We start from the raw sequence: 26,123 nt of genomic DNA on the forward strand, positions 1-26,123 counted from the left end.
ATATCACCTGTTATGAAAGACAACCTAAGTTCTTTGGCTTATTTATTTTCTTTTACTTTACCCATTTCAAGGATTCTCTACAACAGTGGTTCTTGAACTTTAGTATGCCTCAGAATTGTCTGGAAGGCCTGTTAAAACACAAACGGCTGGACCCTACTTCCAGAGTTTCTGATATAGGAAGTCTGGGTTGGGGCTCAAAAATGTACATTTCTAACATGTAATGCTGATGCTGCCTGTCCATGGACCACATTTTGAGAGCCACTGCTCTACAGTATAGCATCTGGGAGACATTCCAACAAACAAGAAATCCATCCATGGATAGAAGCCTTTGCTATATATTATGCATAAATATTGTTACCTGATTGCCTATATGTTAATATGAAGCTTATGAATTTAATGAATCATCTTCCATCACCATGTTTAAAATTCTGTGGGTTGGGGTGTATACTTGGATAGCCTCAGCTAAAAGCAAGAAGAATAAAGGAAATAATATTTATTGCTTGCTTGTCTGTTTAGGAGATAGTAGAGTGTGATTGTTAGAGGACTTAGTTGTGCAGCCAGGCCCTTTTGGGTTCAGTCTTAGCCCAGCAGGATTTCTGAGAGACACTTGAAAGACGTTTAGCCTTTTGTTCCTCACTTTCTTTTGAGATGAGGACAATGCAAGTAACCACCTCATAGCCTTGTGGTGAGGCTCAAATGATTTGATACGTATAAAACTCTTGAAGATGCCTGATACGTTGTATGAACTCCAATGTTACCTATTATTGTTATCAGGAGTTTGTTGAGTGTTTTCTACATGTTATCTCATTATAACCTCAATTCAATCCTAAATGCAAGTGCCCCTATTATTCTCATTGTAGAGACTAGAAAACAGAAGTTTAGAAAAATTGAATAACAGATTAAAATCTTCCAGCTAGTAACAATCTCTGGTCTTTGTATTTTACCAGCATTTTCCCAAAGGAATCATTTCCTCCTGTAAGAAAAATGGTTCAGGAAATCTGTACAATTCAAAAGTATATTTGGAGATAATTAGATAATTACTTGATCAGTATGGTTGATGAATTTTATAGTCAATATTATTATGTCTACTTTAAAATGTAATCAAGGCAAATAATGGAGGCAAGGATGGGTAAAAGAGTGGTTGTGTAACACACTAATGAGTATCTAGCATTTACAGAGTACCATTACATAATAGATGTTTAATAAATACTAGTCAAACAATTGGGATGAATGTCTTTTGGAACTCAAATTACTTAAACTTAAAGATTCATAATATTGAGTTAGTGAGATTATAGAGAAATGAGCATTGATATACTACTATGGAACTTTTGGAAGTTGATTTGATAGTAGTCAACAAATTTTAAATTTGTATTTCCTTTGGTACAGAGAGTCTAAGTGTCTATCCCAGGAAATACATTTTTGCCCATGAAATGCAGGTTCGATGCCATTCAAATTTAACACTGTGTAATTGGGAAAAATTAGAAACCTAAATGTTCATAAATAATTTAATAAATTATTAGCACCTATTTTACTGACACAGTATAAGAGTTAAAATGAATGAGAAAGCAATATATATTGACATGAAGTATCTCGAAGGTATTCTTAGTGAAAAAAATGGTAACAGAAAAACGTGAAGAATAATCCATTTTATTTATTTACTAAGCTCAAAAGTATATAGGAAATATATAAGAAAATGCATTGGAAAAAGTTTGAAAGAGTAAATCTCGGACAGTTATTAATGGTGGCCTCTGGAAATTGAAGAGGGCTGGGAAAGACAGTCAAGAGAAATTTCTACTATGTACATTTTATCTTCTATATTGTTTGGATTTTCCACAATTACTATGTATTTATGTTTACTTGTGAAATTAAAAATGAAAAAAAGTAGTTTGCTCAGCAAATATACTTAAAAGCCCTTTAATAAGTATAATAGATGTTAATATGTACAACAGTAAGTTTTCATGAGCATTGAAACATATCTATTCTGGGCCGGGGGCGGTGGCTCAAGCCTGTAATCCCAGCACTTTGGGAGGCCGAGACGGGTGGATCACGAGGTCAGGAGATCGAGACCATCCTGGCTAACACGGTGAAACCCCGTCTCCACTAAAAAAATACAAAAAACTAGCCGGGCGAAGTGGCGGCGCCTGTAGTCCCAGCTACTCGGGAGGCTGAGGCGGGAGAATGGCGTGAACCTGGGAGGTGGAGCTTGCAGTGAGCTGAGATCCGGCCACGGCACTCCAGCCTGGGCGACAGAGCAAGACTCCGTCTCAAAAAAAAAAAGAAACATATCTATTCTGGTAATAAGCACTTGTTTTCAGAAACCTCCAAAGTCATCGTTACTAAAATTTTATTACTTGTAGTGCTGTTGATTCCCAGAATATTTCCTGTGAGTAGTAAAAGAGCTGAATTGGCATCTGAGTGGAAAGCACATGATACTAAAATTCTTGTAGCATTAGACTGCTCAGCCAAAAGAGCTTGCCTTAGCACTGTGACATCATTTTATGCTTGATCTATAACAGGTGGAGGTGACAGTAGACAAACAAAGCACCATTACACAAAAGGAGAAAGCAAAGAACTGTTTTTCCCCTCCAAATGGACAGTTATATCAGTGTTCAGTGGGAGACACTATTAGATGTGGATGGGAAACCTAAAACTATGTGGATAAAGTAAGACCACCCTAATAAGGATGCTCCCTTAATACCAGCTGCCTTTTCCAGGAGGAAAACACCTGCTTTCCCTCTGACCAACTCTCATGATATAGAGATAAAGAAGTACAGCCTCAAACCCCAGAAAGATAAGGTATTAAGGGGAAAAAAAGGGGGAAGGAGAAGAGAAGTGTCTAGTTAAGGACAAATTATGGACATTTGGAGGTATATGGCCAAGCAGGAGTAGAAGTTAAAATGGAAAACTGTTTCTTGCAGATTTTCTGGTCCAGTTGTGTATTTTGTAGTTGAAATGGAAATACACAATATTCCACCACATCAGTATAATACTTTAATATCAAATCAGATTTTCCTTTGGTCAATAGCATAGCTAGAGTGGAATGAACACAGCAATTCCTATAGCCACAGCCCAGAAAATTGACAAAAGTGTTAAGTTACAGGGAAATTAGAGTGAAGCAAGTGAGAAAAGAAAACAGAACAGGGGTGAAAAGTGTGCAGGTTGGGAGAAGGAGGTGTGGGTGGGAAAAATTTCACTGTAGTAAATACCCATCATAATCAAAGAGAGCTTATCTTCTGCTAACCTATGGGTTATATATAATATCTCAGATTGTGACTCATACTTGTATAGTTCTGCTTGGCTTTATGATTGAAAATAGACTTCCACACTTTGTGGGTGAATCATACTTTTTTTTTTTTTTTTTAAAAAAAAACCAACATATATTTTCCCTGTTGTAATTTGACAGAGTGTTTTTATCTTCTCATCAGCTTTCTATGATGTCTCTCTTACTCCTGGTTATTTCAGTTGCAGGTATGCTGACGCTACTAGATCTAGCTTAAGTCAAAAGGAGAAATTTGTCATAAGGAAGTATTTTCAAGATAGCAAATGCAGGAAGTTTTGCTGGGCCTTATAAGGAAGAGGGAACTGAAAAGCTATGGGGACCCATAGTTTGCACACACTCTCTCTCTTTTCTTCTGTGGCATTCTTTTCTCCTACAGCAAATCAGCTTTCTGTGCAAGAATGAAGATGGTAACCTCATAGTGGCAGCCTTAACTTTACAGCATGGGTAACCTCATTTCAAGTGAACAGAAAAGTCTGATTTGCTGTTTTTGAATCCCAACTCCAAATTCCCCAGGAGCGAGACTCTGATGGCTCAGCTTGGTCCAGTCAAGGGGTGTGGGAAGCAGGGTCACAAACTAGAACATAGGTGTCAGAGGCTGGATACTCTGGGTGAAGAGGACCGTTCTCAGCAAAGAGGACAGAATCCTTAATCTAAATTAGGACTCAGGAATTAAGTCTCTGAGTCTCTGTAAACTAACAATTATGCTAGGGTTTTTTTTTTTTTTTTTAAATTTTTTTGGAGATGGAGTCTTGCTCTGTTGCCCAGGCTGGAGTGCAGTAGCGTGATCTCAGCTCACTGCAACCTCCGCCCCCCAGGTTCAAGTGAATCTCCTGCCGCAGCCTCCTGAGTATCTGGGACTACAGGCACATGCCACCATGCCTGGCTAATTTTTTTGTATTTTTAGTAGAGACAGGGTTTCACCATGTTAGCCAGGACGGTCTCGATCTCCTGACCTTGTGATCCGCCTGCCTCAGTCTCCCAAAGTGCTGGGATTACAGGCGTGAGCCACTGCGCCTGGCCGAAATTTTGTTTTTAAGAGTGAATGTTGGTATAAATCCTTTCACACACACAAAAAATGTTTTTAGTGAATAGGCAACTATATGTCTACCGGTTTTATTTTTTTAAAGTAGGGCATAGTTATAATTGACATTTTACATATTTTGCCAAATAATTATCCTCACTTGAAAGAGGTTATTAATTCTTGGCTTACAAAGGGAAAACTGTTTTGGTTTTCAAGCACCAAAGTTTAATACATCCAGTTATCTCAAGGGAATGAGGGATCTGTTCACTAGGAATATCGTTTTTATTTTTCCTTTCCTTTTTGTGATTGAAAGGAAGGGTAAGAGACAAGGATATGCTGAAGTACAAAGGAGGTTTTGGAAAATTCCTTTGCCATAGCCAACCAAATTTTGGAATAAATGGTACTAAAATATCTGGATGATTTGTAGTAAAAAACATTGCTTGCATGTCTGTCTACTTGATTAATACCCCTTGCCTTTGTCTTTTGGTTTATAATCCTACATTTGGAATAAATAAGCCTCTCTCCATAGTTTATTCCTTTCTGCCTTCAGAAAAGTACACCTTCCCTATTTTGGAAAGAAACTAACTCCTGGCCTCTCCCCAGCCCTTTGGTTTTGAGCCTGTTTCCCTTTCCAAGGACTTTCCTGCATCTTTTTTTTGTATGCTCAATTTATGTCCCCCCTTAAGAATGATGTTTTCACAATCTCATCATTTAATGATATAGTTCTATTTTTTAAAATTCAGATGGAGATCTTCACATTTATCTCTATTACAACTCAGCCCTTATCCTACCAGCCCACACAGTCCTGTGTAGTGCAATAAACTGTGACACATACTTCAATCTTCCTAATAAAATTAAACAAATTTCTTACACCTCCCAGCTTGGTTATATCTGTAAATTGGTCCTGCCACAGATATAATAGGCATTTGATAACTGTGCTAAGGGTTTTAAAATACTTTTTCACCTAATCTTCAAAATCTCTCTACAGGGGAGATTATTATCCTCATTATACTGATGAGGAAACAGAGGCTTAGAAAATCTAAATAAACTTTCCTGGCAAAAGCTGTGATTGAAAGAAACCTGGGTGGTCTGGACTCTAAAGCGTAAGTTCTTAAACTCTTGGCCATGGATTTTCAACTGTGGCTTTATGTCAAACCACCTAAAAATGTTAAAAAGATATAGAAGCCAATGTGCCATCTCACACTTACTGAGGCAGTCTCGTTGTGGTTGGGGGCGGGTTTGGGCATAGCAGTCAAGAATCACCGCTGCCATGCTGGCCAACACTGGAAGGACAAAAGCTCAAGACACTACACACAGCCCCATAGTCAACAGCTGGCTGTTAATTTTTCCCATTGGATCTTGCCACAAAGTTTTGAATCTAAATGTGTTACCTTACAGCTCATATTTCTTGTTTGTTCATATTGTGTGAATGTTCTGAAAGACTTGGTCAAATTCCTTGGAATTCTTTCCATCATTATCAAAGAATAGGGGAAATTTCCTGAAATGTTTGCCTTGAGGAGCAAATTTCTAGTGATGCCACTACCAGGAATCACATAAAGAGCTCAAAAGTTCTGTTAATACCCAGAGTGAAAAAAGCTCAACATTCCAGGGTAGCATTGACTTAAAATCATGTCTTAGTGATGAGGGAGGCTTTCACTTTCTGAATGACAGAAGGCAAGTTGCTTCATCTTTCTCTGTGGGTAGACAGAAGATTTCTCAATTCTATAGGCTTATGAATAATATACCCCTTGTCCACCTTGTCTTCCATACCCACATCTGTAATATTAAGAAAATACTCTGCTCTCCCACAAAAATATCCTCAATATTCACCAATTCTAAATGGCTTCTCCCTGCAAACAGGCTGTGGATAGTAACAGATACCATGCCTAGTTACATAAGCATATCACTGCAAAATATAGAAACATCACTTATAATGGAAATAATACTGTTTCAGAGTTCTAAAACAAGCATTTTTTTCCCCCTCACAAAAGATCACATTTCCATTTCTACAGTTCTGATGCTTTTCATTTAACCATGACATTAAGGTCATCTTCAGCTCTCCTTCCTTGTGTGGGTCTGTGTTCTAGCTTTTACCCCAGTAACAGTTTTTGTTTGCAGGAAAATAAAAAGAACTCTTTTGGTAGTCTTTGTTTGTAATTGCAGCCTTGATATTCTAAGCCACTGAGTCACAATTAATAATTAGAAATTCTAATTAACTTTGCCCATATATTGCCTATGAAGCAGTTGCCGTAGGAATGCAATTTTCCTGTAAATCCCTCCCTCTTACACAGCTCTAGTTCATTATTTACTTTAAAAGAGTCAGGGTGAATTCAAGTCATTTCCTATGCTGCTATCATTTGCTTAAAGACCTTTTGCAACGGGTCTTATGTAAGAAGAAATGCAGGAGTTGCTTTGGTGAGGTTTAAAGAAACCAGTAAGTACAAGACAGACCTGAATAGCAGCATCACTTGTGTATGGGGAAACAGGAGCTATGAATGCGTCACTTCATTTAGGTTGACAGAAAGAGGGCTAATACTTGAAAAAAGCCCTACACGATCTGTTGCCAGGCTACTTCTTTGGCCTCACTTCTTACCACTGCCCCCTCCTTCAGGGTCCTCCAGCCACAGTGATCTCTTTCCTGATCCTTGAACCTGCCAAACACATTCCCTTCTCAAGGTCTTTGCTTTCAGGAGTCCCTCTGCCTGAAATTGTTTTCCCAGATAGTCATGGGACTGGTTCATTCTCATCCTTTAGATCTCTGCTCAAATGTCATTTATTCTAGGAAATCATTCCTGGCCACCATGAAACAGCACAGCCCCTCTTCACTTTCTACTCCTTTTCTTTGTTATTATGTATATGGCAGCAGAAAATTACGCATTTTCTTAGTGGCAATTACACACCCCGCACATTATGCATTTAAAGCGTTGTTTGTTATTTTGTCGCTTCCATCAGAATACAATCCAGTAGGGCAAGGAGTGTGTGGGGTAGTGTTCACTTAGTATCTTTGGGGACTTACAGCCTGGCACCTAGTAGACACTCGGTAAATATCTGAATAAATGAATAAGGTCCTTTGGCAGCCGGGAAGCCCGTCACAGCCATTGTCTCCACCCTCTCCTGGGCTACACCAGGCTACGCCAGTAAAGTTATTTCTCCTCTAGGAGAAACATTCGCTAGGCCTTGTCGCCAACCCGCAGACAGCTGGGCGCTTCATCCCACCTTCACCCCTTTCCAGCCAGGTGCCTGATCGGAGTCAGGCGCTGGAGGTCGCATTGCCACGAAACAGCGCGTGTAAGCTCGTTGTCCCCGGCCCCCGGCGACACTTCCCCTCGGCCTAGCAGCCTGGACTGGGGAAGTACAGGTCTGCTGTACCCGGGAAGTGGAAGGAAAAGCAGAAAGCGGACAAGTGTGCGGGAGGGGAGTCTCCGTGCGGAGGCAGCCCGGCCTCCTCCGGTGCAGGCTGTGTTCTGGAGGGGCGGGCGCCAGTCAGGCTGACTCACTCCCAGCCGCTTCCCTGGCGGGCGGCGGCCACACACACACACCCGCCCATCTAGTGAAGCCCGGGCCCAGCGCTGGCACCTAGCTCCAGCCAGGCACCAGTGTTTCGCGAGGCGGCGCCGCCGCCTTAACTTCCTTGCGCGCTCACGCCCAGGGGCCGTCCCAGGAATCTCCACGCGCGCCCGCCGGCTTCCCGAGAGGCCGCCGCCCTGCGTGGCCCGCGCCCGCAGGTCCCGCGGCCAGCACCGAGGGGCGCACGCGCACTGCGGAACACGCGTCCGGCTCTCCCCCAGCGTCTGTCCGGCCCAGTCTCCTGCCAGTCGGGGAGACTGCAGGCCAACCTGGAGGCTGAGTTCGAAGCTAATAGGGCGACCAAGTTAGTGTCGCCCGCGGCGTTGAGAAGACGGTTTGGCCCAGGAGAGGGTGGAGACAACTGTGACGGGCTTCCCGGCTGCCCGAAGTGGGAGTGGTGTGGGGCTGCAGGAACGAGAGAGGAAGAGGAGCAGAAGGGGGCAGCAGCGGACGCCTCTAACGGCCTCCCTCGGCGCTGACAGGCTGGGCCGGCGCTCGGCTCGCTCGGGTGTTCTCGTCGTCACTTCGGCCTCTCGGCCGCTCGGGCCCCTCGGCCCGGGCTTGCGGCGCGCGTCGGGGCTGAGGGCTGCTGCGGCTCAGGGAGAGGCCTGGTCCTCGCCGCGGAGGGATGTGAGTGGGAGCTGAGCCAACACTGGAGGGCCCCCGAGGGCCCAGCCTGGAGGTCGCTCAGAGCCGTGCCCGCCTCGGGGCTTCGCAGACCTTGGCCCGCCGGGTAGGAGCCGCCCCTGCGGGCTCAAGGGCGCACTCTGGTCGCCCCATCTGTGTAACCGGTGGGTGTTATCTCTGCCTGGCTTCTGGGTGGGGGGCAGCAGTTGTCTCTCCACCCCCTTCTTACCTTCTGATCCCGCCCGCCCCCGCTAGTGGCAGCAAACTTCTGAGCCAGAAAAATCTTCCTCTTTAAGACGACACCTAGAACGAGTCTTGCTAGTGATATTTGCTTCCATTTGTGTCTTATAATTCCCGCACCCCCCACCTCCTTATTCCTTTTTAAAATTTTCTAGACACTTAAACAGCCTAAAAAAAGCATCTGTTTCTCCTGGACTTATGTGGTAGTAGTAACTGCTGCTTTTTTTTTTTTTTTTTTTTTTTTTTTTTTTTTTTTTAGAAGAAGGCAACAGGAACAAGATGTGAGCTGTTTCTCTTCTGCAGAAAAAGAGGCTCTTCCTCCTCCTCCCGCGACGGTGGGTGTGCTGTCCTTTATCGCTGCAGTAAAGGCGAAGAAGGTGTCGCGAGCTGGGAGTGCGTGCGTAGGAAGGCTGGAAGCGTGTGAAGACAGGCAGGGCTCATTGTTGCTTACTCCTCTGAAAATGTCAGTGCTAAACTTTTAATGTTGATATGCGAGAGTAATTTTGGGGTGTTTTGTTCGTCTTGGATCCTTTAAGAAACATTTTTTTTGTTGGCTTTACACATAACATGACTTTGCAGAGAAATGTAAAACGTTGTCCATTACCCTTTCTTCTTAAACAGCCAGAGGTTCTTAATCCTTCAAAGAGGAATATTTCCAACCAATAAGAGATAGCTTTTGTGAGAACACGTTAGCTATTCTTGCTGGGGTTTCTGCTACCACACTGAATGCTTCCTGATGGTTTTATCTGCCTAAGCTTGTTGTGTCGGTTGAATTTACCCAGTTTGTTTTCCGGTAATCACTAATCTGTCAGGAGAAACTCCATTTCTCTGAATGAAAGGATAGTAGCGGCTTAGTATGGAGAAGGAAACTAGAAGTGGGAATAAGGGAGATGATTGCTCTTGGTTTCATGATAAGTTTTTACAGTGAGTTGGGCTACTGCAAATAAATATTTTGTATCCCTTCTCCAGAATGCTTGGGACCAGAAGTGTTTTGGATTTTTTTTTTTTAAATTTTAGAATGTTTGCATATACAAAATGAGCTATGTCAAGGATGGGACCCAACTGTAAATACGAAATTCATGTTTCATATACACCTTATTCACACAGCCACTAAGTCATTTGCAATATTTTTACATCTGTGCATGAAACAAAGTTTGTATTAAGTACTTATGCAGGGAATTTTCCCCTTGTGGCATCATGTTGGTGCTCAAAATGTTTCAGATTTTGGAGCTTTTCAGATTAGGGATGTTCAACCTGTATTTTGATATAACACCCAGAACATTTGAAGATGAATAATCAATTTTTGGCCTCCCTTCCCCCATCCGCCTCACCGTATACCACTTTAAGTGTGAGAATTATTTGCTTGTACATGCATTTGTCTGTTGATGTGTAATGTATGTACAGATTGGATGTATCCGGCACTTGCCTTAATAGTACATATATTTACCTGAATAGGAAAACTGCAGTACTTGCTGGCTAGAAGAGCACACCATGCTTGTTTTTGCTCTGACTGAATATCCTGTATTTGCAATTTATAGCATGTTTTAGGGACTCATTAGGGATTTTTGTGTGTGTGTGCCTTTGGTGATTTGAGGCAGGTGTCTCAGATATGGGAAAGGAATATGACATTGTTTCTTTGCTTCACCTGGCTATTGCTGAAAGGTGGGATGCTTTTGAGGCAGAATAGGAAAGTGCATTGGCTTTGGAGTGAGATCTGGATTTGAATCCTGGTGTTCTTGCCACTTAAGAGTTGTATTATTTGCGGCCGGGCATGGTGGCTCACGCCTGTAATCCCAGCACTTTGGGAGGCTGAGGAAGGAGGATCACTTGAGGTCAGGAGCTCGAGACCAGCCTGGCCAACATGGTGAAAGCCCATCTCTACTAAAAATACAAAAATTAGCCAGGCGTGATGGTGCACACCTGTAATCCCAGCTGCTCGGGGGGCTGAGACAGGAGAATTGCTTGAACCTGAGAGTTGGTGATTGCAGTGAGCCGAGATGGCACCACTGCACTCCAGCCTGGGCAACAGAGTGAGACTCTGTCTAAAAGAAAAAGAAAGAAAGAAAAAAAGAGTTGTATTACTCTTTTAGCTGCACTTTCTTATAAGATTGTTGTGAGAACTGGGTAAGACACATGCCAAGTAGTAAATTGCTTGGCTCTCATAAAAGTCTTGGCTACTATCGTGGCTGGGAGGCAAAGGAGATTCAGAGAAGGCCAGAATGACTGCATAAGGTGATCTGCCAGTAACTAGTGTTTCTTATTTCTTCCTTTCTAGTATAAAGAGATAAAGGACTTTAAGGTCTTAAGCTGGTGAGGGGGTATTGTAGCCTTTGTATGGAAAGGTTTGACTTTTGTCTCTCTGCTTAAACCCCCATTGTGTTGCCCCTAGCAATTATTGTGCTGCCCCCTTGTGGTTAACTGTGCTAAGAACTTTCTTTTGCTCCTCCCCCATTACATTTCTCACCCTTCCCCCCTCCCTTTTAGACCCCTCCTCTTAGCTCCCAGTTTCCCAAACTGTGTGCCAAGGTGCCCAGAGCGCCTTAGGCTTGAACTTTTGTTTTGAGGTAGTTCATGGTTTCAACATTAGCTACCTACATCCGTTTCCACAGTGTCATGTCTTTGTAAAGATGTATTTTCAGAGGTTGCTCTGATAAAAAGCAACTAGTACATGAAAATGAATCTAGAACAGGAAATGACTGTGTGGTATTGTCCAATTTGATTCTAAGGTTCGATAAGTTCTACAGTGCTCAAGAGACACTAAGTTGTAAGGACATAACTACTAAGTAAGTTGTTCAAACCTATTTCTTTTGGCCTAGAGGTGTCATGAAAAATTTGCTAAGACTCAGGGCTCCCTGAATGGGTTTGGAAACCTCTGCCTTAGCTTTTAGTTTGCTTTTCTGATAAAATTATTGATATAAAGCTAGTATCAACTGATCATGGCTTAATATATTTCATCTCCTGTGTAATATGTTTATAACTTCTGCCCGGTTCTTTGATTTTAAAACTAATCCTATTGCTAACTTGTTGTACTAGTCACTTCCTGATTTTTCCTGTACTGGTCTTCTGCTTCTATTTCTGTTCATCTCCTTAAACTCAGAATGCCCAAAGTGAAAGTTACCATTTTCTACCTCTTAATTTTCTTCTAATCATGTAGGCTTTAAATTAGGCATCTTCTTTAAACTACTTTTTTCATTTACGTCTTATTCCCATTCAAAATGTCCATATTTCCTTTCTTTCTCGTATCTCTGCTTTCCCTCCTTTACTGTGTGAATCCCAGACACATTTCCTGAGCCTCGAATATTGAAAGTTATTTGAACTTATGAGAATTCAGTGTCTCTTTCGTTTATCCTCAATAGAGATTCCACTCTAATACTCCTTATTATAGTATTCCCTTGCCCCAAAATCTTCAGTGGCTTACCATTTTCTACTTATTAAATTTTCCTGTCTTTTAAGATAGTCTATTATCAATCCCTGCCCTATTTATTTAGTCTTTTGTCTAAGGATCTCTAATCCTTCAGCTTATAAGCTGATTTCCACACTTTCTAGTAACAAGCTATATGTTTCTTCTATCCTTTAATTTTTGCTTATGTTCTCCATCCCTCTTTTTTTCCTCTATTTCTGTAGCTCTTTAGTCTTAGAACATCTTCACATGGTTTAATTATATGCCATGCTTTAGTTGTTTATGATAGTTATTTCCCTAGTGTTAGCCATATCTTTTCAAGTTGATTGTGTATTCTTTGAGGAACAGTACCTTAGATTAAAAAAAAAAAACACACACACACACACAATGGAGAGCACGTGGGCAGCATTCAAGAAATAATACATGTTGATTGTGTGATAAGGAACTGTAGTCACCAAACAAATATTTGTTAATATTTGCAATGTAAAAGGTACTTGGCTGTATCCAAAAGAGAAACAAAGAAATACAAAAGAGGTTCCTTTCCCTAAGGACTTACAGTGTAATTGGGCAGATAAGCTAAATAATAAAAGTTACAGATATTTGAGACCACTTCGAGTTGAGCAGAGATTTTGTATAATAGGAAGGAACTGGTAGAGGGGGTAAGCAAAGGCAAAATATGTATATATGTATGATATGTTCAGAGAGCAGTACATAAACAACTTGACTGAAATGAAGGTTTGTGTGAAAGAGTAGTAAGAAATTGTGTTAAAAATGTAGTTGGAATTTGATTATGGATGTCTTTAAATGCTAGGATGAGAAGAATGTACTTTGACCTGTAGATACGGAGAAGCTTTAAAAGTTTTGAATTGAGAAAGAGTTTGCTGAAATAAATATTTTAGGAAAATCAAAGCAGCACCAGTGCTAGATCTCACATGAATTGGAAAGAGAAGTGGTAGAGAGAGGTAGGAAAATAATTGAGCCCTGAAGTAATGAGGACTTGGACTTAGTAGAAATAAGTCAGATTGCAGAGATGTCACAAGACATTATTATGGATTGAATAAAAAGGGAGAATGAACGGGAGAAGAGTGATTAAAGATTACCTTACCTTGAAGGTTTGCTCTTCAGTGACAGAGGAAATCAAAGAGTGTTGGAACTCCAAGACAGCTTAGAACATCTAAGTCAGTCTATATACTTTGTATATTAGGACTCAGACCAGAGAGACTTAAAATGTGTCCAAAGTTACTCAGTTAACGACAAAGAAACTGCCATTTGGTTAATGGTAGTTAGTAACAAAAATAGTTATGGCAGTATTAGTAGCTGGTAGAGGGGATGTAGACAGTTGAGCCTATATTGTGGATATGTTGAGTTTGCGGTGGCCGTGGGATGGGCAAGTGAAAATTGATAGCCTACGGTGGGACATATGACTAGAATTTGTTAGCGAAATTAAGGCTGGTGCTGTGGTACTTAAGAGAAAAGAGTAGTGGACCTGAGATTGAGCCTTGGGGATTGTGCATAATTAGCAGGTGGGTGAAAGGAGAGAAATGGGTAAAGGAGACAAAGAAAAAACAGTTAGTATGAGAGAGGCAAATTAGTGGATAGGTTAGGAGGTGGAATGATCAACATGTTGGTCATTGGCAAGAAATGAGAAGAATCAGATCCAATAAATGGTCTTAAAAATATGTACTAGTGTTTTTGCTAATATGAAATCTATAAAAACAGAAGAAAATTGCTTATACTTTCCCTATGTGGAAATAACCACTGTTAATATTTTGTTCTCTTCGGTTTAACCAAAGACCTTTGGATTTGACAGTTGGATGATCAGTGAAGACTTTTCCAAAGCTCTCCATCACTAGGACTAAGGATGAGAATTTTAGGCATAATAAAACCTGGGAGGTATTTTTCAACAGATTGCCATTGGTTTGTATCCTCTTACATATCACACTATCTAGGTACTATTCTTTCTATGTGCATTGGTTCTGTGTTTTATCTGAATGATAGGAGGTTAGACAAGCCATCTCTGGGTGCTTCTGTGCTGGTAAAATTTGAATAAAGTGATAAAATATTTGTTTCTAAAAGGAAGGATAAATTCTTGGTAGGTAACTTATAACTCTGAGGGTTGAATGATTGATGAAATTAGGGGTACTGGAAAGAACAAAGAGAAGCATTATCTATTTTGAAGCCTTTCTGTATAGCTACAAGGGGTTAACTAGGTTAGAATGGTCCATGGGCCATTTACTTTGCTTGCATGTTTATTTTGATCTTCCCAAGAACATTCTTCTGCTCATCTTGTTGGTATGTTACTGGAAACAGAGTACTCATTAGTTCTTACTAAGTGATTTTTGTTTAATAAATTATGATTATGAAATATAATGCTATTAGGTAATATTTTTATAATATAAAGGGCCATGTGATGTGAGTAAGTGCACTGTTTTGGAAATCAGGGGATAAAGGACTGACCCTGCTGTCAACATGGTATACGATTTCAAGCAACTCACATAATCAGTGAGTCTTGTCTATTGAGGGAATGGACTAAATCTTTTTTAGAGAATTTAAAAAGGTGGGATCACATGGTAAAATGTGTATAAAGTTTAAAAAAGAAATGGTTTACCAATGTTTATGACAAAAACCAGCAAACTCTTTCCTACCACCCCCCCACATCTCCTTTTCTAGTCTCTGATTCCTGTTCACCAGGCAACCACCTGTCCTCTGTACATTGCCCTTTTCCCCTCTACAATGAATGTTTTAGCGTCCCTTCTAAAGCCTCTCCATTCAGTTGTGTAGAAGAGCTCATCCCCTTTGCCTTCAAAGGCTTTACCATTATATTTCTTTCCTCTTTTTCTTGCCTTCTCAGTTCTTCCCTCTACTGGATTATTTCCATCAGTGATTGCTATTGCTGTGTAACAGAAACTCCCCAAAACTTAGTGATTTTAAACAACTACTTTATTAGGCTCACAGATACCATGGATCAATAATTGAGACAGGGCACACCCAGGGATGACTTTGTTTTTGCTCCGCAGTGGCTACTAGGACATGAGTTGGGAAGAATTGCCAGCCAGGGGTGACTTGAAGGCAAAGGACTGGAATCATCTGGAGGTGTCTTCACTCACATGATGGGTAGTTGATGCTCCTTCTTGACTGGGATGTTAGCTGGGCTGTTAACTGGAGCATGTACATGTGGCCTGGATTTCCTCACAATATGGTGGCTTCAGGGTGGTCACCTTTCATAGTGGTGAGCAGAGAATTGAAAGTGAGTGTGTCAGTGTGTCTCAGCATAAATCTTTATGATTTAGTCTTGGTAGTTGCACAGTATAACTTCTGCCATGTTCTACTGGTTGTAAGTGTCAGAAATCTGTCCAGATTTGATGGGGGAGTGGCAAGTTCACACTGTAGAAGAAAAACATGTGAGATGGGAAATATTGTAATGGCCATCTCTGGACAATTATTAATACTATTGCCACAGCTTGCCATTTTGCCAAACTTCACATCCCTCCTGTATCTGAAATACATGCAAAATACACTAAGCTTCTCCTCAAAGGTCCCTAATTCACATCCCATCATGACAGTAACTCAGAGTCTAGCATCTCATCATATAAATCCGGTCCAGGTACAGAATAATTTTCTTGGGTATGGTTAATTGGATATGGTTCTTCTTGAACTGAGGACCCATGAAGAGACAGTTTATATGTCCCCCACATACTTTACAAGATTGAAAAGGCACGGGTTATTTGCAGTAGACATTCCTCCTCAAGAAGCGCACAAGGTAGGCACAATCTATAGCAATTCTGCAACCCCACTGGGCACATGTTACCAGTTCCTTGATTAGGTCTCAGTCCTGCTTCCTGGAAGTTGTTCTAAATGGGACATAGGCTTCTTCTTTTTTTGGGTTTATCTTCTGAATTATTTATCTCCCCTACCCCCACATCCCACCCATATAAAGTGCTTTGTATTTGTAAGAGTAACTTCCTGAGCTTGCTTCCTGCCTGTAGTGCTTCAGGGTCCAAAGGCCCTCTTTTAAAATATAGCACGTGTCCCTTTCATTCCAAGCTAATACAACTCCTTTAAAAACTTTGTGGACTTCCTGTGTATAAGTTTATAATCTGTACCGCCATATCCACAAGTCTCTTGAGAGGAACTCTTTCCTCCCCTAAGCTCTGTGTGAGGCTGCTGTGGAACAACACCCTTAAGATCCTTAGATAATATTTCGTCTGAAAGGATCTATGAGGTACTGATTTAGACCTTGAGAAAGGATCTTATAGTCACACTCTAGATTGGATCTTTGCTCTGAGGCCCTTTTTATTTGACACTCTGCTGGCCGAAAAGATTGTTCTGAGTCCATTACCTCTCCTTGAAATTCTACTCAAAAAGTGAATAGCTCATTCTTTAGTTCATCTCTCTGTTCTCTCAATTATAAGGGCAGCTAGAAGAAGCCAAATTACTTTAAGTTCTTGTGGAGAATCTCCTTAATTCATTAGGTCAGGTATGTATTTTATTTAACATGTTAATGTAGGTGATAGTTTTGTTAAACTTTGCCCTAGTATGTAACAAGGGTCTCCTCTTATTCAGCTTTCACTATCATTTCTGTCACTTTCCTTGAAGTTCTCACTGACAGTCTGCTTGAGGGCTCTTAGGCTCCCATGAAGTTTCCTCAAGACCCTTTAAATGTGTGAACACAAAGGGTCCTTATCTGTTCCTGGCTATACAGCAGGTCCTTGAATAACTGTTGTTTGTTCGTAATGTTGATAAGAAAAAAAAATTGATTCCTGGCTGGGGCCACTGTTTGTGTGGAGTTTGAACATTCTCCCCATGTCTGTGTGGGTTTTTCTGGGTGCCCCAATTCCCTGCCACATCCTAAAGATGTGTATGTTGGTGGATCGGTGTGTCTAAATGGTCTCAGTCTGAGTGATCATGTTGTATGAGTGTGTCTTGCAGTGGATGGTGTCCTGTCCAGGGTTGGTTCCCACCTTGTGCCTTGAGCTGCTAGAATAGGCTGTAGCCACTTGTGACTGAACTGAATTGGGTAAATAATTATCTTACTTGTTTTTGTTAGTCTTTCCTAAATGTGTGTATAGCTCACATTTATTTTAGTGTTTAATAATCAAAGTATTTGGGTCTTTATTTAGAAGTTTGATGATGTTTTTGTGGCCATAAATATGCCATAGGAACTTGCTTATCTCAATTAGCCTATGGAAAAATGGATTTTGTTACACATTGTTTGACTTAAAATCACAGTTTCCAAGAACCTGTTGAAGACAGTGAGGATTAACTGTACTAGAACTGTTTCCTAACTCAGTGGTTCTTATTAGAATTACCTAAAGGGCTTGTTGAAACACAAATTGCTGGGCCTCACCCCAGAGTTTGTTTCATTAGCTTTGGAGTGAGACTTGAAGATTTGCATCTGTGAGTTCCCAGGTGATCTGATAATGTTGATCTGGGGCCTAGATTGTGAGAATTACTGATTTAAACCAGAGATTGGCAAGATTTTTCTATTAAGGATCATAAAGAAAATATTTTAGACTTTGTGGGCAAGATTGTTTCTCTTGCACATACTCAACTCCACCTTTGTAGTGCAAAAGCAGTTATAGACAATACATAAATGAACAGACATGGCTCATGGCTGTGTTCTCATAAAGCTTTATTTACAAAACAGGCAACTGGCTAAATATGGTATGTGTGAACTGTGCTCTGCCAATTCCCAATTTAAATCATTACTTGACTCCACATCTCTTCAAGCTATCGCCCCATTTTTCACTCCCCTTTGGAACAAAACTCTTTGAGAGTTGTCTGTATTTGTCTCTTTATTCTTTCTTTAAAAAAATTATCTATTTTTTGAACACATTTAAATGTCTTAGAATTCAAAAAGTAGTAAATATCTTTGTACATTTGTCAGGGCGTGTGTGTGTGTGACCATAACTAAAGATTAAGTAGATGAGGAATTGCTGATTCAAAAGTGGTATATGTTACTAAGTTCAACAAATATTGCCAAATTGACATAGAAATACCAATTTATGCTTTTCTACACCTTTACTAACATTGTGGTTTCAGATGACTTGATCTTTGCCAACTTGAGACATGAAAAATAGAATCTCATTATAATTTTAATTTGCTTTTTATTCTCCTTTTTTGGGGAACTCTTCACTCATATCTCAGCCCACTTTCTATTGGATTTGTGGTCCTTTCACTTTGCTTTGTGGGAGCTCTTATACTAAGGAAGATAGCTTTGCGTTTGTGAAATGAGTTGTTTTCCCTAGGTTGTCTTTTTATCTTTTTGATTCTGTAGATAGTGTGATTTTGTTGTTGTTGTTGTGCATCTAGGTAGGTCCCTTCTCAACCCTGAAATTGTATTTTGAGACTCTCCCTTGTTTTCTTGATCCATCTGGAATTTATACTGATGCAAGATACAAGATGGAATGCAACTTTTTTCCCCTAGATGGTTGTCCAGTTTCAATACTATTTGTCAGATAATCCTTTTCTCTGCTACTATGAAATGCTGGTGTTTTAAATTGTGTATGTAGTTGGATCTATTTCTGGACTTTGTTTCATTCTAACAATGGCTCCTGTGAAACTATATTGTGAGTTATTGGATAGTGAACATTTCCATTAATTTATTTGTTTCCAAGTCCTGTATAATATTTATTAGCATATGGGAGGCATTCAAGTACTTGAAAATAAAATGAATAAATCAAGCGTTTAGGAATAGAAGCAGTTCTTTTTGCCAGTTTTTCAATTTAGTTATTACTTCTATTTAATTTCTCTGTTTATTTCTGATTTTAAACTTGAATTTAACCTTGGTTTTCCATTTTAATGTTACCTTTTTTTAAACTTTATTTTGAAGTATTAAGTTATTTTTTGTACTTACTGGGCATTTGCTGACTTATGAGTCTGCTCTTATTAATCTGTTTTTGGCCTTAAATTGTTAAAAATTCACAATATAGTTTTATTTGTATCAAATTTGCATACTGAGGGAAGCTTGTCATTTCATAATGGCAATCCATAGGCTAGGTCAGGTCATTTGAGATTGGAACCATTAAGGATAAGTTCATGCAACATGGAATTATTAGATCTGTAGTTAATTCGCCAGTTTAGAGAAGACAGAATTACAGGTAAGTCTGGATTTTACAACTTACTATTTTAGAAGGTCAAATTTAGAATATTTTTAAGCTTTTTAAGTAGAAGCATGCATATCACCTGAGGTGAGGAGTTCACGACCAGCCTGACTAACATGGTGAAACCCTGTTTCTACTAAATACAAAAAAAAAATAAGTGTGGTGGCGCATGCCTGTAATATGAGCTACTTGGGAGGCTGAGACAGGAGAATTGCTTGTACCTGGGAGGCGGAGGTTGCGGTGAGCTGAGATCGTGTCATTGCACTCCAGCCTGGGCAACAAGAGCGAAGCTCTGTCTCAAAAAAATAAATAAATAAAATAGATAAGTAAATAAATATATAGAAATACTATTCTGATTATTTTATTTATACTTATTTATATGCATAATTTATTTTTTTAAATACATGAGGTATTGTATATTTTTTGGTTTATTTTGAGGAGGGGCAGAGGTGATGGGAAATACAGTTTTCATTGCATCAGATCTTCAGTTGTAATGATATTGCTGGAATCCTACATTTAGGACCTTGTCTTGTTAAAAAAACATTATCCTTGCTTTCACCCCTACCCCTCCCTGCCACAGACTTTTAAAGGTAAGTATTCTGCAATAATTGGATTATATTTACAATTATGAAATTTTAAAATTATTAGAAGTAGAATGACATACACCTTCATTGTAGTAAGTTTGATTCACAGTGCCTCTGGTTATGGTGGTCTGTAAAAGTAACACTGTATTAGGAACAGTCTTCATGATGGGAGTTCTGTCCTTTTACTCTTCTGTTAGTTTGTTCATTATTTTTTTCTGAGACGGTTTCACTCTGTCCTCAGACTGGAGGACAGTGGCTCGATCATGGCTCACTGCAGCCTTGCCTTCCCTGGGGTCCAGCGATCCTCCTACCTCAGCCTTCCGAGTAGCTGGCACTGCAGGCAAGTGCCACTATGCCTGGCTAATTTTTGTATTTTTTTTTGTAGAGATGGGGTTTCACCGTGTTGTTCAGTCTGGTCTTGAACTCCTGAGCTCTAGTGATCTTTCCGCATCATCCTCCCAAAGTGCTGGGATTATGGTTCTGGAGCCACTGCACATGGCCTGTTAGTCTGTTCTTGCTTTGCTGTAAAGAAATACCTGAGGCTGAGTAATTTATAAAGAAAAGAAGTTTAATTGGCTCATGGTTCTGCAGGCCTACAAGCATGGGGCTGACATTTACTCAGCTTCTGGGGAGTTCTCCGGGAGCTTTTACTCTTGGCCGAAAGCTAACAGGGAGCAGGAATATCACATTTCAAGAGCTGGAGCAAAAGAGAATGTGGGGAAAGATGCCACACACATTTAAATAGCCAGATCTTGCAAGAACTCAGTATCTTCAGGACAACGCCAAGGGGGATGTTGCTAAACCATTCATGAGAAATCCACCCCCATGATCCAGTCACCTCCCACCAGGCCTCACCTCCAACACTGGGGATTACAGTGCAACACATGAAATTTAAAGGGGACAGCATCCAAACTGTATCAACCTTGCTGTATCCCTCAGCCTCATTTTATAGGCAAGAATTGAATATATTGGTTTTATAAAGGTTTGATATGGAAGGATTCATCAGGAGTGGATTTTAGGACTTGGGGAATGACTCAGAGAAGAAAATAGTGCATGATAGTATAAGTCTATCTGATTGATGAGTAACTGGAAAACCTTCCAAACATAATGCCTCAGTGTCTGCAGAATTGTTTCATTTCCATATTTATGTATTCCTTATTCTTTCCTGGTTTATCCATAGATGCCTAATTTTATTTTTTATCTGAATGCATTATGATAATCTTTAATTATTTCAGAATATCTGAAATATTCAGTGTTCTTCTAGCACGGCAGTATTTTAAAAATCATTATGAACTTAAATTCATACTGATTTAAACAACTTCTAGATTTTTTTGAATATCTATAGCAGAGGGTAGTGTTAAATATTTCACCAGCAGAATTAATTAAATTTCCTGTGCAATTTTATTTTTTATAGACAAACTCATCACTGCTTAAAATCTTTAAAAAATGTCTTGGTAATACAGGCTTGGAATATGATGATTTTGAAATGAGATCTTAAGGGAAAAAAACCTCCAACTTTTTTTTTTGAGACGGAGTCTTGCTCTGTCACCCAGGCTGGACTACAGTGGCATGATCTCAGCTCACTGCAACTTCCGCCTCCTAGATTCAAGCGATTCTCCTCCTTCAGCCTCCCGAGTAACTGGGATTACAGGCGTGCACCACCACACCCAACTAATTTTTGTATTTTTAGTAGAGACGGGGTTTCACCATGTTGGTCAGGCTGGTCTCAAACTCCTGACCTCGCGATCTGCCCACCTTGGCCTCCCAAAGTACTGGGATTACAGGCATGAGCCTCCATGCCCGGCCAAAAACTCCCAACTTTTAAAGCCTATTTAAAGCACCTCTCCCATCTTTGTTCACACTTTTTCTTTATGTGTGTTATGAATTATAAATCTGGCTTTTCCTATGTAGTCATCATTAAGCATGATTCTAAGAAGTAGCTCAAAATCTACTCCTAAGACCAAAACCCACAAAAAACAAAACAAAAAACCCCAAAAACCAAAACCAGAAAAGGGATACATTTTGCAGAATAATTTATATTTTCTTCTATTCTTGGCATCAGTTTTCTCAGGAGGTTTTTTTTTTTTTTTTTGAGATGGAGTCTCCCTCTGTCATATAGGCTGTAGTGCAGTGGCATGATCTGCAAGCTCTGCCTCCCGGGTTCATGCCATTCTCCTGCCTCAGCCTCCCAAGTAGCTGGGACTACAAGGCGCCCACCATCATGCCTGGCTAATTTTTTTGTATTTTTAGTAGAGACGGGGTTTCACTGTGTTAGCCAGGATGGTTTAGATCTCCTGACCTCGTGATCCGCCCGCCTCGGCCTCCCAAAGTGCTGGGATTACAGGCATGAGCCAACCCCCGCTCCTCAGGAGGTCTTTTAAGCTTTTGCCTGTCATGTATGTACTTCTGACACTGGCCCAAGGTAAAATGATTACATTTGACTTCGGTAGCCCTTAAATGTATGGCTGTTCTTAATCTTTTCTCTTCTAAAGTCTAAAAGTTGAATTAGTATTCATCTTAGATTTCTTGTTTCTTAAGTGAAAGAATCATGACATTGTGTTAAAATATCTTATTTGCATGCATTTTATTTGCCGTTTTAATAGGCAATAGTACTATACAAGCTTTGGCCAAATGTCTCTTCATATAAAAAATTCAAGTGAATAAAAACAGTTATTTAAAAATGACGTTAATCAAAGGGGCAAAAAAGATTACAAATGCTTCTTGTGATTGACAGAACTTGCTTAACGTATTAGGGTTCTCTAGAAGGACAGAACTAATAGGATATATATATGAGTTTATTAAGTATAAGCTTAAATGATCACAAGGTCCCACAATAGGCTGTTGGCAAGCTTGAGGAGCAAGGAGAGCCAGGCTGCATCTCAAAACTGAAGAACTTGGAGTCTGATGTTCAAGGGCAGGAAGCGTCCAGCACGGGAGAAAGATGTAGGCTGGGAGGCTAGACCAGTCTCTCCTTTTCATGTTTTTTCTGCCTGCTTTATATTTGCTGGCAGCTGATTAGATTGTGCCCACTCAATGGTCTGCCTTTCCCAGCCCGCTAACTCAAATGTTAATCTCCTTTGGCAACACCCTCACAGATACTCCCAGGATCAATACTTTGTATTCTTCAATCCAATCAAGTTGACACTCAGTATTAACCATCATGCTTAACAAGTTTTTCTTTTTTTGAGACAGGGTCCCACTCTGTCACCCAGGCTGGCGTGCAGTGGCACAATCTTCGCTCACTGCAATCTCTGCCTCCTGGGCTCAACCCTCAGCCTCCTGAGTAGTTGGGACCACAGGCGCAAGCCACCACACCTGGCTAATTTTTGTAGTTTTAGTAGAGATGGGGTTTCGCCATGTTGTCCAGGTTGGTCTTGAACTCCTGAGTTCAAGTGATCTGCCCACCTTGGCCTCCCAAAGTGTTGGAATTTCAGGTGTGAACCACTGCGCCTGGCCACTTAACAAGTTTTAGTATCATTCGGAATGTCTGCATAGTGACAAATTGAGATACGGTTTTATAACACTAGCATCATCCTGTTCATTCTAAATTGAGCCATTTTAACTCAACAGTTTATTGTGGAGATCTTTCCAATTCATTGATAAAAATTCATTCATTTTTTTCATTCGTCAAGCACTCAGTCATTGATCACTCACTGACTCATAACATGATTACTCATCAGCTCATTTATTTTGTTAGTCACTCAGTCATTTGAAGAGTTATTTATTCTGTGACTCTCTCAGAGGGTCACAACTCATTTGGTTGGTTGCTCTCTTAATTGGTCACTTGCTCACTCAGCATTTTGGTTGGTTGGTCTATCAGTCAGTCACACTCTCTCCCAGTGAATCACTCACCCACTTACTCAACAGATCAGTCTTTAATCAATCTTTCATTAAATAAATTATTAATTATCAATTATTCAACAAATATTCAGTGTCCATATTGTGCTATGCAGAGAATATAGTACTAAGGGTATAATGTAAGCCAACATACATCATTTTTTAAAAACATTTATTTTATTGTTTTTTAAGAAGGAGTTTCGCTCTTCCACCCAGGCTGGAGTGAAGTGGTGCGATCTTGGTTCACTGCAACCTTTGCCCCCTCCCCCGGTTCAAGCGATTCTCCTGCCTCAGCCTCCCAAGTAGCTGGGATTATAGGCACCCGCCACCACACCCGGCTAATTTTTGTATTTTTGAAAGGACAATTATTAGATATTCTTGTTTTTCTCATATCTTTGCCAACACTGGGTATTGGCATTCTTCTTGTTTACCAGTCAGCTAAGGAAGAAACAATATCTCATTTTTATGTACTCTTCTCTGATTCGTCATTATGTTGACCATGTTTTCATTTCTTTTGTGAAATACCTATTTATGTTCATTGTCATATTAATTTGTAAGAGTTACTTGTATAAATATATTAAACCTTTGTAGTATATATTTTTCTGGTTTTTTTTTTTAGTTTTGATTATAGTGTTTATAATATGCAGTCAAATTTATGCATCTTTTATTTCCTCTGTCATTTTTCACTTAGATATTGGGTTTAGAAAGGAGGTACACAATCTGACAGAGTTTCTGGTATAGAAATAACTGACATAGTTAGATATAAAACATACCAAAGAAATAGTCAGAAATGTCCAATTTTGAATGTGTAAGGGGACCAGTAAGAAAAGCATAAAGAACAGCTAACAGCAGTAATTTTTAAAAGGGTATTTACAAACACTTGAAAATGTTTATATAGTTTAAAGGACTGATTCAAATATAAAGAGAAGCATAACATAAAAATGAAAGACATATATATAGTCATCGTGGAGATGGTTTTCTAGTAACAGTTATACCAACTTTGAAATTATTTTTAGGCTCTGTTATGCCAACTTTTAGGAGTTTTCTTTTTAAAATTTTTGAGCTTATGTTTCATCATGGCCAATTTTTATAAATTTTCCATATATGTTCAAAACATTTTTTTAGTGGAAGGTTTTAATATGTCTGTAATTTCTCCAGTGGCTTTAAAAAAATTAGTTAGTGGAGCTCTTTGTGTATTGGAGAGACCATCTTGTTTGATATATTTATATAGGTATTAAGTAAGAACTGGATAAAGGAGGTGGTTGGGATATGTATAAATATCAGGTAAGAACTTGATAAGGTATTGGTTGGTTTGCATGTGAAAAGCTGCCCTCACTGTCAGGTTCTTTCCTGTTTCTAGGAATTGGTCAGCAAATTCCCAAGATGTCAAAGCATCAAAAATACAGAATAAAAAGACATGCTTAGTACAGTATGTAGAAATACAATTGGTTTTGTTTATTTTGTGATGTATCTTGTGATACTGGTAAATTCACTTATAAGTTCTAGTAATTTTTTGGTAGAATCATCAGCATTTTCAATACATACAATCATGTCTCCAAATAAAAAGTTTTATTTCTTTCTTTTCAATCTCTATGTATTTTATTTAATTTTCTTACCCAATTGCATTGGGTGGAATCTCCAGTGCTGAATAGAAATGGTGGTGGTGAGTGTCCTTTCCTTGTTCTTGATTTTATGGAGAAAGCATTCAATATGTAATCATTAAGTAATGGAAGGTTGTCTGTAGATGATCTTTATTTTATTGAGGAAATTCCCTTCTTTTTCTAATTCATTTCCAGAAATTTTATCATGAATTGGTGTTGACTTTTGTCAAATGCTTTTCATGCAACAATTGAGACGATCTTATGGTTTTGCTCCATTATTCTGTTAATAAGGTAAATTACATTGATTCATTTTTAAATGTCAAAGCAACCAGTACTACTGGAATAAACCTCACTTGGTGATGAAGTTCTGACCTTTTTATATGCTGCTGGTTCTATGTTCTATTATTTTGTTATGTTCATGAGAAACATTTGCCTGTAATTTTGTGTGTGTGTGTGTGTGTGTGTGTGATATGCTTTTGCCAGGTTTTGGTATTAGGATAATTGTGGCCACACAAAATGATTTGGAAATTATTTCTGCCCCTGTTTTCTGTAAGAGTTTATACAGAATCAGTACTGTTTTTTCCTTAAATAGTTGACAGACTTTCCCAGGGATGTCACTTTGGCCAAGAATTTTCTTTGTGAGTATGTTTTTAATGAAGAATTCCATTTATTGAAGAGATATGATACTATTCAAGGTTTCTGTTTCTTCTTATGTCAGCTTTGGTAATTTCTGTCTTTCAAGGAATTTGTTCATCAAATCTAACTTGTTAAAGTCATTGGCATGAAGTTGCTCCTATCCTTTTATATCCACTTACTGTTTATAAAATCTGTACTGATGTCCTGCTTTTATTTCTGTTATTGGT

General features: G+C 39.5%; 1 protein-coding gene across 4 annotated transcripts in view; it reads left to right on the forward strand.

Annotated features, from left to right (window-relative positions):
* Window positions 1–8,988: 8,988 nt before the first annotated feature.
* Window positions 8,989–26,123, forward strand: part of JAK2 (Janus kinase 2) — a 155,847-nt gene continuing 138,712 nt past the window's right edge. For 3 of the 4 annotated variants that reach the window (XM_031654210.1, XM_031654213.1, XM_031654212.1), the window contains exon 1: window positions 8,989–9,070. The gene's annotated coding sequence lies outside the window, so the exon portion shown is untranslated. Of the gene's footprint in view, window positions 9,199–26,123 lie in introns of all 4 variants that reach the window. The other variant, XM_031654211.1, reaches the window with a different exon arrangement.

Source organism: Papio anubis, chromosome 13 (assembly GCF_008728515.1).
Source record: "Papio anubis isolate 15944 chromosome 13, Panubis1.0, whole genome shotgun sequence".
Lineage (NCBI taxonomy): Eukaryota > Metazoa > Chordata > Mammalia > Primates > Cercopithecidae > Papio > Papio anubis.